This window comes from Macrotis lagotis, chromosome 2 (assembly GCF_037893015.1).
Source record: "Macrotis lagotis isolate mMagLag1 chromosome 2, bilby.v1.9.chrom.fasta, whole genome shotgun sequence".
Classification (NCBI taxonomy): Eukaryota; Metazoa; Chordata; class Mammalia; order Peramelemorphia; family Peramelidae; genus Macrotis; species Macrotis lagotis.
Genome location: NC_133659.1, coordinates 48364653 through 48379590, shown reverse-complemented (window position 1 = coordinate 48379590; position 14938 = coordinate 48364653). Strand labels below are relative to the sequence as shown.

Genomic DNA, 14938 nt, shown 5'->3' with positions numbered 1-14938 from the left:
GAACAGAGGACAAACATCATCAATTTATGCCTTTCCACATGAAGACAGCCAAAGGAATAGGGCATGTTTAGCCAAATACAAGACAAAACTTAAGGGAGATGGAATAGCTATGTTCAAGTATGAAGGGAAATCTCATGAAGGATAAATGAGATTTACTGTCCCTAGTCTTAGAGAAATGAAGTGGACCAAAATGTGGAGGACGGAAAGAAGAATGAAATGGCATCTGCTTGACCCTAGAGAGGAGAAATGGAAGAAATTTAAAATGTCAGCTCGATCTCATAAACTGGAAAATGGCATCAAGCTGTTAACCAACACCACTGATGAAAAAGGCATAGCATTGCTTAAAGGGAAAGGTAAGATTAAAAAGAAATAAACCTTCCCCACCCCTGGGTAACTTCAGATTCAAGAATGAGGATTTGTCTTGAATGAGAGTAGAGGAGGCAGGCAAAGAGAGGAATCAAAGAAAGAACTCCATCTGTAATGAGAATGGATTTCTTTCCTCCCTCCACCTCCATGCCCATACCACTTTGATTCTGGAATTTCTTTGTTTCATTAATGCTGAAGAACTATGTAATAAGAAGGACTTCACTATTTTGGGAAGCATTTGTTAAGGATCACTGAATCTAAGAGTTGGCAGGGGTGAGGTCATTAGAATAGAATAGAATAGAATAGAATAGAATAGAATAGAATAGAATAGAATAGAATAGAATAGAATAGAATAGAATAGAAAGGAATGGAATGGAACAGAATGTAATACAATAGAATACAATAGAAGTTATCTATTTGTTCTGTTGTTTTTTAGTTGTGTCCAAATGGAACCTTCTTGATTCCAATTGGGGTACTCTTGGCAGAGAAAATGGAGTGATTTGCCATTTCCTTCTCCAGCTCATTTTACTGATAAGGAAATGGAGGCACACAGGTTGAAGTAACTTGCCTATGGTCACTCAGTAAGTATTTGAGGCCAGATCTGAACTCAAAAAGATGAATCTTCTTGACTCCAAGGCTGGCATTCTATCCATTGAAACACCTAGAAATCATCTGATTCAATCCATTTTTTATCTGGTTTAGCAGCAGAGGTTTGCGTAATCAAAATAAACAAACAGATCTGGTCACTGGTATGATGTATTAACAGGGACCCAGAAGTGTTTTAAAGTCGCTAATAAGAAAAGACTTGGGTTTGAAGCTAAACTGCTCCTTCACAGCTGAATATCTTTGAGAAAATCACTTGCATTCTTAGAGGATTATTTTTCATATAAAAAAATGAGAGGGTACAACCAACTGATTATTACAATTCCAGCTTCAAATCCTATGAACATAGTTATGGGATGCATAATAATTAAGTAACTGGAGAGGTGAGAGCTTCCATCTTGGGTCCAGGTGTCCCCCAAAAGGATAATACCTGCAAATTTCTAAAGGTGGTTAAAGCCCTGTAAATATAGTCCTGGTTTCCTGGAAGATTAAAATGTAAATTGGATGGCAGCAGCACAAGTAGATTAAAGGATATGGAGACATATGTAAATATCAACAGATAGGCAAATGAAACAAAATATTTACATTATGTATAATTGTGTCTAACTTTGCCCAGGAATCCCTCTCTTCTGGCTCCAGTTAACATTTCTGACCTTATTCACAGGACTCCCTTTCACATCTTCTGTTCCAGTCAAATGGATTAGTAGCTGCACCTTTATCTTAACCAATCAATCCGTTGATCAATAAACATTTATTAAGAGCCTACTATGCAGGTGAGGCATTGTGCTAATCCCTAGGGACACCAAAAGATATAAATGACAAAGGAGTAGCAAGGTTGTACATAAAGAGATTTACAGTTTTAGATGCTGTCCTCTTTTTTATTATGCTTTGAGATTGAAATGCTTGTTCTATTCCATAAATTAAAAATAAAATAAATAAATGGGAGAAAAAGACTGTCCCTGTTCTTCCCCCTGTTCAGAGGGAACTAATACCTCTTTGTACTGTATTCACTGTGCCTCTGGCCTAGAATTTCATTCACTTTTTATATCTCAAAGTCTGCTTTAAGGTTCAACTCAAGAGTCACCTGTTTCATAAAAAAAAAAAAAAAAACTTGATTGTTGAAAGACCCCCCCACCTGAAGGTGTTACCCCAGGAGAAAAATGTTTACCAATCAAATCTCTGGGAAGGAAAGTCCCATTGGATATATTTTAAAATTAAACTTGCATTATTGACATTTTATCACCTTCCTTACGTCTAGTCTAGACAATCAACAAAACAATAACACAAACCCCGATTTGTAGAATTTTCCAATTTCTGAAGGGTAAATTCTACTATTTAACTATTGCCTCTAGGGAAGGGGAGTTGGATTCAGCATACCCCTCATACTACTCTTTCCTAAATTCCCTTAGATCACCTTGTCTACACTGTCTTTCCCTAATCTCCTTTGATATTATATTATCCTTATCTATGCTCAAGTCATATCCCACCCCACCCCTACTTTCCACTGAGTCAGTTTTCAGTTTTTTTATTCCCAATTTGAACAGTGATTTGAACAGTGGCAGTTTCTCAGTAAAGAAATATTGAATTAAGTTTATAATTATCAAATGAAAAGAGGTTAATGTATGCTCACCAAAAGTTGCATCCACCTTCAGGAAAGATGTTCTGTACTCTTGAGGAAAGTCTAAATGGATGTGGGATCCATTCTTGCTTTTGAGTGACAGTAAGTTAACTAACATTTATTAATTAATAATGACCAGGCACTAGGCTAAATGTCTATCCTCAAGGAGCTTACATTCTAACCAAGGAAGACAATAAAAAAGAACTACCAAGGAAAAGGGGGAAGAGAGACAGCAAAGAAGGTGTGCATATGGGGAGCATATTAGAGAAATGTTATATGAGGATAAGCCAATAGTGCAGGCTGGGGAGGAGTGACAAGCTACTGATTCTACTAAACCTCAGAATATTATAGAACTTGTGCGATATTTGGAGTCTGGGGAATGTTGGATCATAGACATAGAAAACAGCTAAGTGTTACAGTGGATCGAACAATGAGTCTGGTGTCAGGAAACCTGAGTTCAAATCCAGTCTCAGAAATTTATTGTGTGACCCTGAGCAAGTCCCTTGAGTCTGACTCAATTTCCTCATCTGTAAATGGACTGGAGAAGGAAATGACAAACTGCTCCAGCATCTTTGCTAAGAAAACTCCAAATGAGATGAGTTAGACCTGATTGATACAAGGACTGAACAACAGCTATATAGACAGGAAGGGTCCTTAGAAAGCATATTACAGCCTCCCATTTTATAAGATAGGGAACTACTAATTAACAGAGATATAATTCAAATCCAGATCCTCTGACGCCCCTTTATTGATTTTTCTGCTACATTAAACTGGGCCTGGATTCTAATACAGGCCTGCCTCTTAACACCTTTTTGAAAGTTGACTAAGTAATTTATTCTCCCTGATCTGTAGGACAAATGGCATGGAAAAGGTAACTTCTAATGTCCTTTCTACTTACATGGTTTTTGATCCTATAAGTTTCTCAATGAGGTCAGTTGCCATATAAATAATAATAATTAAAATAATAATAGTGGCAATTTATGTAGCATTTTCAGGGTTTTTAGAATTCTTTGCAAACATCTCATTTGATCCTAATAATGACCATGGGAGATAGTTATTATTGTATTCCCTTTTCTTTTTTCTTTTTTTATTTATTTAAGGCAATGGGGTTAAGTGATTTGTCCAAGGTCACACAGTTAGGTAATTATTTAGTGTCTGGGGCACAGATACTCCTGACCAGGGCTGGTGCTCTATCCACTGTGCCATCTAGCTGTTCCATTATATCCCCTTTTACAGATGAGGAAACTGAGGCACATGGAGGTTAAGTGACTTGCCTAGAGTCACACTGCTATCTACTAATCAATATGGGAAAAATTATTTGATTAAGAATTCATATTGCCCAGATTATGACATGCTTTTGACTCAGCACTTAATTGAGTTATTCTGTCAAAATAAGGGAAAACAGGCAGGAAAACAGTTATTCATGGTATGGCAAGAGGCCTAGAAGAAGGTCTTCCAAGTACTGAGAAGTTTCTGTGAAAGATGATTTATTATCCAATCCTCAGGCATTTATTTACTATTTACACTGTATCAGAAGGTATATAAGGTATTCAAGGAAGACCAGAATCTCTGGTGTGAGGGCTTACCTCTGAACCCTTTTTAGGACTGATCATCCACTTTTGATGTCTTCCCAGGACTCATTTCTCATCTGTAACTTCAAAAAGCTGTGACATGAACCTCAGGCACATCTTAGTACATTGTCTCAGCAGATAGAGTTAGTGCTCTCTACTCTAAACATATGAAGATATCTCTTGGAGGAATGGGAGATTGAGAACAATTTGGTCTAATGACCACAAAAACAGCCAAAGTAGGAATTGTGAAGTCCTTAGCACTTGGCATAGAAGACACAAAGGTCATCCACTCTATATAAACATATATATATATATATGTTTATATATATACATATGTATGTATATATATGTCTGTATATACATATATATATAATTATATACATATAATCACATACAAATGAATATTAGGAATTCTCAGTGGGGGGGAAAAGTGTGAGACATAAGCCATAAGCAGCTGGAGGGATCAAAGAGAGGCATGACATGATCAGGACAGTTTATAAATTGTACCTCCTAATGAATAAGAAGATCACTCATGACAGTGAGGTCATGGAGCCATCATGGTTATAATTTATGTATAATTCTCAGTACAATGCCTAGTATATAAAAATTAAGATGGGAAAATAGTATAGATTAGAAATGTCTGGTCATGATAAAGAAATCACAAATTCAATCATATTTCAAGAATTGTTTTTGACTTCCTTCTGGGATTCATTTCCATCAAATTTTTTATCTTTTATCTCATTATGTAAATGTTACCTTAATTATTAGAATGTCAAGTTATGGGGGCAAGTTTAATTTTGATCTTTATTTGTGTATATAGGGAAACTAACCTTGATGTCAGGGTCTTCTTCCAGAAGATGGACAAACATAACCATCATCATTAACGGATGAGAACCCAATCCTAGAACATGTACAATATTCTCCTTTTTTAAGGATATCTTCTGTTTGTTGCTGATTTACTATGTGGTGATGAGAAGCCTTTTAATAATCTGTAAAACCAAAACCGAAAATGTACATGGAAAGTTTTAGTTGATGAACTCTTGCTCTATCCTGTGCTGACTTTTTAGGAGGAGGAACTGCTATAAGCTCTTGAGGGTGGGGAGGGCTGCATCTTTGGTCATACTACATCTCTTCTATGATACAGCCACTATTCTGGTCCATGCCCTTATTACTTCATCAAAGTCCAGTGGCAAGACATTGGAGGAGAGAGTGAGGCTGATGAGGCATATCCAGTTCAGTCTCACTTATTTCCAATTTACTCTTGTCAGGACAGCACCCGCCAGATAACACTGATCTTTGAGAATGAAGGAAGAACAGCAATAGCAACTTCTCACTCCTGGATTATTTCAGTAGTCTGCTAGTGATTTCCTGCCTCAATTTTCTCCCCACTCTAATCCATCTCCCCGTCAGTCCCTAAAGTGATTTTCCTAAATTGCAAGTCTGATCATGATACCCTCTATTCAATACTCGTTATTTTCTTTATTGCCTCCAAGGCCAAAATTGGGGATTCAGAACCCTTCTCAACCTGAGCAGCTCCTCCCTTTCAGTCTCCTTATACATTATTTCCTGATGTATGCACTTCTTGCTGCTTCATAAACAAGAAGCCACCTCCTAGCATTTTCTTAGAAAGTCCCCCATTGCTGGAATATCGTTTCCTCCTCTCCTCCATCTACAGACCTCCCTGGCTTCCTTTAATTACCAACTCAAATTTCACTTTCTACAGGAAGCTTTCCCCAAACCTTCTTAATTCTGGTGCCTTCCCCTCTCTTAATTATTTCCTATTTATCCTGTGTATAGTTTATTTTATATATATTTGTTTGCACTTTGTCTCTCCATTAGATTGTGATGATGATAATGATGATGATGATGTTTGTTCTTTGTTCATGAAGCCATGACAAGCACATGAATTGACCAGATATGGATCAGGATGATTGGAGATGGCCTTGGATATGAGACTGTAAACTGCTTCAAGATAGGTTGGTCTTTTGCCTTTTTTTTTGTATTCTCATTTATTGGCACCTATTGAATTCTTATTGATTGATTATTTTATATCCACAATTGGCTACCATGTGTCCACCAGCACAAGGTGCCTCTGGTCCAGTCCCAGAGCATGTGGCAGGAATAGTTCAACCTTGAAAAGCAATTTACTTGACTCAGTCCAACTGAGCAACAAAACAACTGAGCCATCAGCTATGTGACAAACCAGAAGCAACTTGGATTGTGGAAGGAGAGCAAAAGACAGAGGACCAGGCTAAGTTGATGTTGGACAGGAGGGAGATTGTTTTTAGCAGTCAGTTTAAATTTGATTCCTTTCTCCCCAGTTAAAAGCCCAAATATGTGTAGGGGAGAATGCTTCCCCAGTTTAGGAGATAGGATGTTATACCTTACTTGTTATACTTGCCTAGGAGATATTTCTATGTAAAAGTTCATTGTGGTAAATTGGTTAGCTGATATTGGAGAGATAAGTATTTGTTCAATTATACAGGGGGATATCCCCCATGGGAGTTTTACTGGAATAATTCCTGGTTCCTCAGGATTGCCCTTCAGAGTTGGAGGTGAGAAGTCAGATAAATTGGAGAAGGGAGTGTAGAGCCCACCCTATTTTAATATTTTCCTGGTAAATACCATAGTGACTGGCACAAATGGAAGTCTTCATAAATGCATGTTGACTGATGGAGTAGAAGAACTGAGCTTTCAGTAAATCTCCAACTGATTGAAAGGCAAGCTAGAAAGGGGGGATTATTTCAGCCTTGATGATACATGTGAGACCCAAGGGTCTCAGGAATGGGCATCATGCCTAAGGGTGATGGGGAATTTTGCCCAGGCAGAGAAGAATGAACGAAAATAGGCAGTGAGGTGAACAAAGATGAGAGCTATAGATAAATGAGAAATCCAGAGATGTAGAAGGTGGTTAACTAAAAGGCATTGAGCAAGAGATCTAGCAGGCATCTTTTGTAGGTCTGACTCTTTCTAAATATTCTTAGTTTGAATAGTGGACATCAGAGATGTCAAACATTCAGGGTCTGCAACACCTGAAGTAAATATAGCCTGAACCAGATTAAAATATAATTGGGAAATATTACTTAAAAGGAGGCAAATCTTTGCACTGCTGGTTGTAAGGATAATCTCATGATTTTTTTGTTCTGTTGGACTAATGTAATACTGCTCTGTAAATGTATAGGAGTGAGATCTTATGGTGGAGTCTCTGTTTTCTCTTGTCCGATGCCACCTTTGTCATCATGGTCCAGAGCTTTGTTCCACATCTATTGTACTCGATAGTTGTAGGCTAGTGAGAAGAATGTGCTACAATGAGATATGACTCATTAAAAAAAGAAATAGCATAGCAAAATACAATGCCAGGGGTTGACCTGAATGCTTGTAATGTAGAAAAATTCTGCCCTGTCTCAGTCAATGATAACAGTGTCAGTATTGGATTTTGGGTAATGGGCTCCTTATAAAATCCTCAAAGGGATCTAGACAAGCCAAACATACCAAAAGTGGTATAATGGTTACAACCAATGTTGGGGGTAAAAATATTCTTTATATACCAAATATATATATATATATATATATCATTGATCAGGGTAAAATTAATTTTTTCTTCCTTAAATTGAATGCAATATTTTCAGTCTCAAACTTGAGTATCAGCAGCTCCCATGAGAAGAAGCAGAGATTACAGAATCTTTTTCTTTCTGGCTTCCTTTGGCCTCAACACAGGAAGGAATATTAAGGCATGAGATCACCAAAAAATGCCATCCCTTCAAAGCGCTCATGCAGGAATAGATATTTTAGGACTTTAATTCTCTCCCTTTCCCTTCTCCTATACCCAATTCCCTATTGGATTTCAGGGCACTAAAAAGACCTGAAGAATGTAGGAATATCAAATTAGCCCTTTGCTCCCACACCTTCTCCGGCTTCCCATGAAGAAAATTGGGTGGGTGGGAGTAAGAATAACACACTTTACAATGAGGTCAGATTGTGATTGCAGTTTCCTTATGTTTGAAGTTACCAGAAGGCTCAATATATAATGTCTATGTATTTCTTTACCTTGCCTAGAACAGAGTTTTGTTCAATATTAAACTAATTCATTAAATTAGTTAGCCAAAGAAGACACAGGCATAGCATCTCATCTATGTTTTAAAAGGTCATAGGATCATCTGTCCCTTGGAGACTGTTTTCCCCCCACTCTGGTGCTTTTTGTCTGTGGCACCATTAAATTAAATCACTAAGCTTAAATGTCAATGGCAAAACATCAAATACATGGGTTATCCTTTTACTCAGACCTATGGTTCCTTAGGCTTAGTCTGTAATGGGAAGACGGTGTCTACTTAGAATGATTTTTTCAGGTTTTTGAATGAATTGAATCCTGTAAATGAGTCAACCTGACTAAAGTCAATTAATAGATAAAAATGACTTTATTAAATGCCTGCTATGTACAGTGCTAAGTTTTGGGGCAATACAAATAGAAAAAATACAAAATACAAAAAAAATGAATTCCTGCCCTCAAGGGTCTTACATTCTTTCAGAAAAGAAAATGTCTACAAGTATAAGTAAAAATAGATTCTAGTTCTATCTTTTGCCAAAGATCTTTCCTGGTGTCCTGGTTGCCATTATATCTTTTAAACGTGTAATATATTGTGTAACTATGGAAATGTTGACTCCTTGAGGATAGAGACTTTTTAACTTTTGCTTTTATTCTCTAGTGATTAGCAGTTCCTGGCATAGAGTAGATGCTTGAGAAATAACTTGTTAATTGATTCAAATACATAACATATATATTTATATGTATAAATAAAATAAATATAAAGCAGTTGAATACATCCAGTTTGGACAGGGATGGTATTAGCTTGTGGGGGTTGGGCAAGAAAATAAATATTCTAACAATTTGTGACCTGCATCCAGAGGAGAAAGAGTTTGAAAAATGTTTCTCTATCCACTAGTCATTCTATGAATTCCTAAATTGATTTCAACCTGATTCAATTTAATTATATAAATACCTATTAAATATCTACATATTAGATGATGGGGATTCAAAGATGAAAATACAATAACCCTCAGCCTCCAGGAGCTGACATTTAATTACAGGATGCAAAATGTGTACACACAAGGAAATATGGCACATCTAGAACAATGGAAAATGCTTTCAAAGTGTGAAAAAAAATACCTGGAGAGATTCACAAAGAAGGAGGTGACAGATACACTTTATTTCTCAATGGATGGATGGAAGAAACCATTCAAAGCAGAAAACTAAGTAGGAAGAAAAAAAACTGCTAAGGTTTGGAAGCAGAATCAGTTCATATGGAGAGTTTGACGAGCTGAAGAATGTGACCCATATGGGAAAAGAAATGTTGAATGACTAGAGCCATATCACTTCCAGTTATTCTGTAAATAGCTTATTTGTACATGATCTGCGTGTTGCTTCATCCTTTCGATTATGAACTCTTTAAGGGCAGGCACCATTTTAGTTTTGGCACTCCAGGGTTTAGCATAATGCTTAACATATAGTAGGCATGTTCTAAGTACATGTTGGCTGATTGAATTAGGACAATTCCTGGCAAAGAGGACTTGAAAAATGATTGTTGATTGTCTTAGCACTGATCCAAGTGTAATATATGCTTGTCGACTTCACTACACCAGTGTTGTTTGCCTTGTTAAGAGTAGATCTGGAAGAAGTATTATCTCAAATTCTGTGGAAAAAAATAATAGGAGTACATATAAGTAATAGTGATTGTTTGAGAGGAAACCTGTTATTGGACATAAGAGGAAGGAAATCTTTGGGCTTGTTGTTGTGAAATACAATGAATTAAACCTAGCATATCTTCTATAAGAATACATTGTACCATGCCTACCCTTTGACCTAGTAATGCCACTACTAGGTGTGTTTTTCAAAAGAGATGATAAATAAGAAGGGAAAGGACCCATCTGTTCAAGGATATCTTATAGCAGCTCTTTTCCGGTAGCAAGGAAATTGAGGGGATGCCTATCAATTGGAGAATGTCTGAGCAAACTGTAGTAAGTGATTATGATGGAATACTATTCTACAATAAGAAATGATGAGCAGAATGCTCTCAGAAAAACCTGGAAAGACTTAAATGAGCTCATGCAAATTGAAATTGTACGCTGTACAAAGTAATGGCAATATTGAAAGATAATCAGAAGCTAATGACAGTTTTTTTTCCTCAGCAATATAGTGATCTAAGACAATTCTGAAGGACTTAACATAACTAATGCTATCCATTCTCACAGAAAGAGTTGATGAGGTCTGAATACAGATTGGAGCATACTTCTTTTTGCTTCATTTTTATTGAGGTTTCTTTTTTTTTCTTTCACATCATGACTATTATGGAAATGCTGCTTGCTTTCTCAATGAGGGAGGTGGGGCAAGTGGGAGGGAAAGGTTTAAGAACTCAAAATTTTAAAACTGAGTGTTTTAAATTGTTTTTACTTGTAACCAGGGGAAAATAAAATAATATAGAATACAAAGAAAATATTGTAAAGAGAGAGTATTTAAAATCCTATATTAATCAGTAGATAAGATGAAGTTTGAAACATGTGTAAACAATATTATTGACATCCTGTAATCTCTTTATCTAAACTTTATTTGGGTAAAGAAGAAAACAGTGTAATTAGCTAACCAAACAAACTTACTGTGCCCCAGGGGCTTTAAATAGTAAGAAAAATGTGATGAGTTGGTTGTTCAGTTGAGTCTTAGGACACTATAGTTGGAGGATTTCATTTTTAAAGATTCCACTTAAGCCTTTGAGAAGGAATTACCATTGGGGAAATGGCAAAGGATCTCTGTCTCTATCTCTGTCTCTCTTTTGTCTCTGTCTCTGTCTCTCTTTTCTGTCTCTGTCTCTCTGTCTCTCTCTCTCTCTCTCTCTCACACACACACACACACACACACACACACAGACACACTTGCTCTCACTCTCTCCATCCCACTTTATGCTGTGCTCATAAGTATTTGTAAAAAAGAGAACCATGAAAATTAATGCAGCTTATATATTAATATCTGTTGCAGCAGAGGAAGAGTACAAAGAACTCAATAAAAAAGTTAATATGTATCTTGATACTCAGTGATGTCAAATAAGTGAGTATGGTGACATTTTTAAAAATATTGATTAGTAACCAAGTGGTATAAAGGTCAAGGGCTACCTAGAAACTTTATACCTTTTTATAATGAATACTGTTTTGGAAAATGAATTGGTAAACCTTGTACTTGGTGAGCACTGAGTAATATGCCAAAAATTAAATTAATTACATTTGAACATACAAGAAAAGTTTCATTATTGATGTAGGAATCATTCCTAAATCAACTATCTGAAAAAGATCAGATTACTGACTTATTAAAGCAAAGATTCAAATCACTAAACAGAAAGAAGAAAGATTAATGAGAAAAATATAGTTCATGTAATTGAAACAATCCAATACTGATTTTTTAAAGCAAATTATTGTTTATAAAAAGTGGGTAATGTAATACAAACAGGACATTTTCAGCTATTAAAATAATTGTGTATAAGAGTTTAACCAGAGTAAATTAAAAAACATGATGAGCAATAATGAATCTTTGTTAGAAAATACTTAACTTTACTTGCCAAATAGAAGGAGATGACAATGAAAGACAGAACAAGTTTAGAATATGAATTTGTTTTTTAAAAACCTTATGAAGAAAGCTAATGGAAGATTATATACAGTATCACCTAGTTGAGCAGAGCAAAGCATTATAGGGTGAAAATCAGTTTAAAGAAAACTTGATGAGAGGCCCAAGTAATCAAAGTAATCCTGAGAGTTTTTAAAAATTAAAATGGAAGAAGAACAATAAAAAAAATAGAAAAGATCTTCAATTAAAAAAAATGTTTCATCATCAAGGATTACAGAGCCACTATACTTAGATTCCAAAGTTTGTACATTCTTGGAACTCTCAATTATGTCTTCCTTATTCAGGAAATGCAACACTGGGAAATCTCATCCTGCAAGTTTGAATCTGCCTAGTACTCCCCATTCATTAGTGCCCTTTGCCCCTCTGATTGAACCTTCTGACTAAAGAGTAAAGTCATGGACTCCAGGGCCACGTTTTAAGGAAGGGACTCGACACTATTTTCCCATTTCTCACCTACTTCACTATTTTGGAATTTCTTTAGAACCCTCCATCACATTGCTCCCCATTCCCCTGGTCTTTTCAGCTTTCTTATGGGTTGTCTTCCTCCGTTAGATTATAATGTCTTTGAGGTCAGGGGTTGTCTTTGTTTTTTAAACTGGTATCTTGTGGTCACAATATTTTGCCTGGCATCTAGTAAGTGTTTAAATGAATGACCAACTAGTTCCAGGTGTGTGTCTAGAAGTTTAGAATGAAGCAAAAGTAACCAGATTAAATCAAGCTGTTCAGTCCATAAACATTTAATAAGAATTTACTCTGTGCTAATCCCTCAATTATAAAGAAAAGCAATTATAAAGAAAAGTCCCTGTTCTCAAGGAACTCAGATTTTACGGGTTTAGTAAAGATAGCATGTTAAAAACTAGGGACATGGGACAGCTAGGTTGCACAGTGGATAGAGCACCAACCCTGGAGTCAGAAGTATCTGATTTCTTACCCGGCCTCAGACACTTAATAATTGTCTAGCTGGATGACTTTGGGCAAGTCACTTAACCCCACTGCCTTGCAAAAAAAACCCAACAAAACAACCCCAAATAAATAAATCAAAGCAATTCAATTTCTTGGCAAATTATTAAAAAAACAAACTAGGGACATCCAAGATGTTTCCAGGGTAGTTTGCACCAACTACATGCAAATAATTTTGTGTATCTTCTTTTAACAATACTTCATAAATAAGTACATTTCCATGTATTAGAAAATAATATACGTGGAGCTTTTTCTTCCTATTAAAAGTAGTCTCGAGTTATAAAGGGACTGCATTTTTTATGCAGTCAGTTCTGCCATAATATGACATTTGCATTCTTAAAAATTACCACAGAATATAAAATTGCACAATAAAAACCACAGGACTTATGGGAAAAATGAAGTTAGATACACAATACTTCTAGATATAAACATTTCTTTTATTTTTGTAGTGTTGTCTGTAATGATCTGCAATACGGATTTCTTTATGCATGTTGTTCTGGAGATAACACATGTTCTCATTTCTTTCAAAATGCTTTATTATTTCAAGCTTCACAGTATTAAAGCTTTCCTTTTGCATACACTTCTGTTTTTGAGCCATAGACATATTTAGGAGGTTGTGTGAATATTTTTTTCCAATAGAAAAGTTCACAAATGCTAGAGATACCAAAACATAATCTTGTAGGATTGCACATGTGTTGAACTGAAGTATCTGATAAATGTTTGTGGTTCTTGACTATGTGTATTTTGTGAATTCCTTCAGGGTTTGGTTCAGTTTGGTATAGTTTTTTGTGTTCACCTAATATTTTTCAAGGACACAATTTGGCACAGGTAAACTCAAAATTGGTTTTATGCTCAAATTGTTCCCTAAATAACAATCACATTAAAATGAAATCTGTTTTCAAAACTAGTTCTATAACAGAATTTTTTTTATTCTAAAACCTCATACTTTTTTCTCTGGATTTTTTTTTAATCAGGTACCATAATATAAAGTTGTAATGGTTGTTAATGTGATAAATATTTAGGGAATATCAATCATGTACTAGTTATACAAAATGTTGAATTCACCACCCACACATGTTTATACAATGAATATCTTCTCCATTTTAATTTTGTTTGTTGTCTTCCTTTGATATTTATTGGAATAAGATGAGAATTAAAATGATATTTTATATTTTAAAAATATTTGTGCTTTTAAAAATTTATTTTTTGCTCTTGATTAGTGAAGATCATGGATTTTTTAAAGTGTTTGCATGTATTAAAATTTTGCACTATTTCATTATATGGCAATTGGATGCCCCTCTATGGAAATATTCAGTGTGAATTCAAATAATGTGATAACTTCACGGAATTCATTATTCTAACTAATTAGGACCTTACTAGACACACAGATAAACATATTGTATTGTTTAACTTCATTCTCCAACAACAATAGCAACATCTAAGGGTATATTGAGTACATCTGTATTGGACGTGACAAAACTGTGAAATATTGAGAGATTGATTCACAAGGTGTCTGAAGGAGAGAAAGATACCAAAGACATGGAAAAAACTCATACCTCATTAATACCTAAAAAGGAGACAAAGAGAACAACCTATATGTATGTTTTCCAGCTTATATCAGCTTAAAAAATGAAAATAATCTCCATATTAATCGATGGTATAGGTATTTGTCCACTACAGGCAGTCTTTCACAAGTTTTATTCCACAGAGGACCATTTCTCAAATATGACCTAATTGACAGAAAAATTGAGAAAATAAAAGTTTATTTTGCTTATTATTTATTAATCATTAAAAATTATTTGACTTGGTGGAACAGATCAGTGCCTTAAAGGCTCTTTTCCAAAAATATGACTTCAATTCACTTGTAAAAAAAAATCATTCAAGATTATTTGTATGATCTACTAATAGAAATAGCCCTGCTCACTTTCTTTTTTCTTTTCTTTTCTTTTCTTTTCTTTTCTTTTCTTTTCTTTTCTTTTCTTTTCTTTTCTTTTCTTTTCTTTTCTTTTCTTTTCTTTTCTTTTCTTTTCTTTTCTTTTCTTTTCTTTTTTTTCCTTGCATAACAATAGGGTTAAGTGGCTTGCCCAAGGCCACACAGCTAGATAATTATTAAGTGTCTGAGACTGGATTTGAACTCAAGTACTCCTGACTCCAGGG

General features: G+C 35.3%; 1 long non-coding RNA gene across 1 annotated transcript in view; it reads right to left on the bottom strand.

Annotated features, from left to right (window-relative positions):
* Window positions 1–9354: 9354 nt before the first annotated feature.
* The window catches only part of LOC141510989 (uncharacterized), a 53976-nt gene continuing 48392 nt past the window's right edge, over window positions 9355–14938 (bottom strand). The window contains exon 3 of the long non-coding RNA XR_012475222.1: window positions 9355–9845. This is a non-coding gene — a long non-coding RNA (uncharacterized LOC141510989). The remainder of the gene's footprint in view (window positions 9846–14938) is intronic.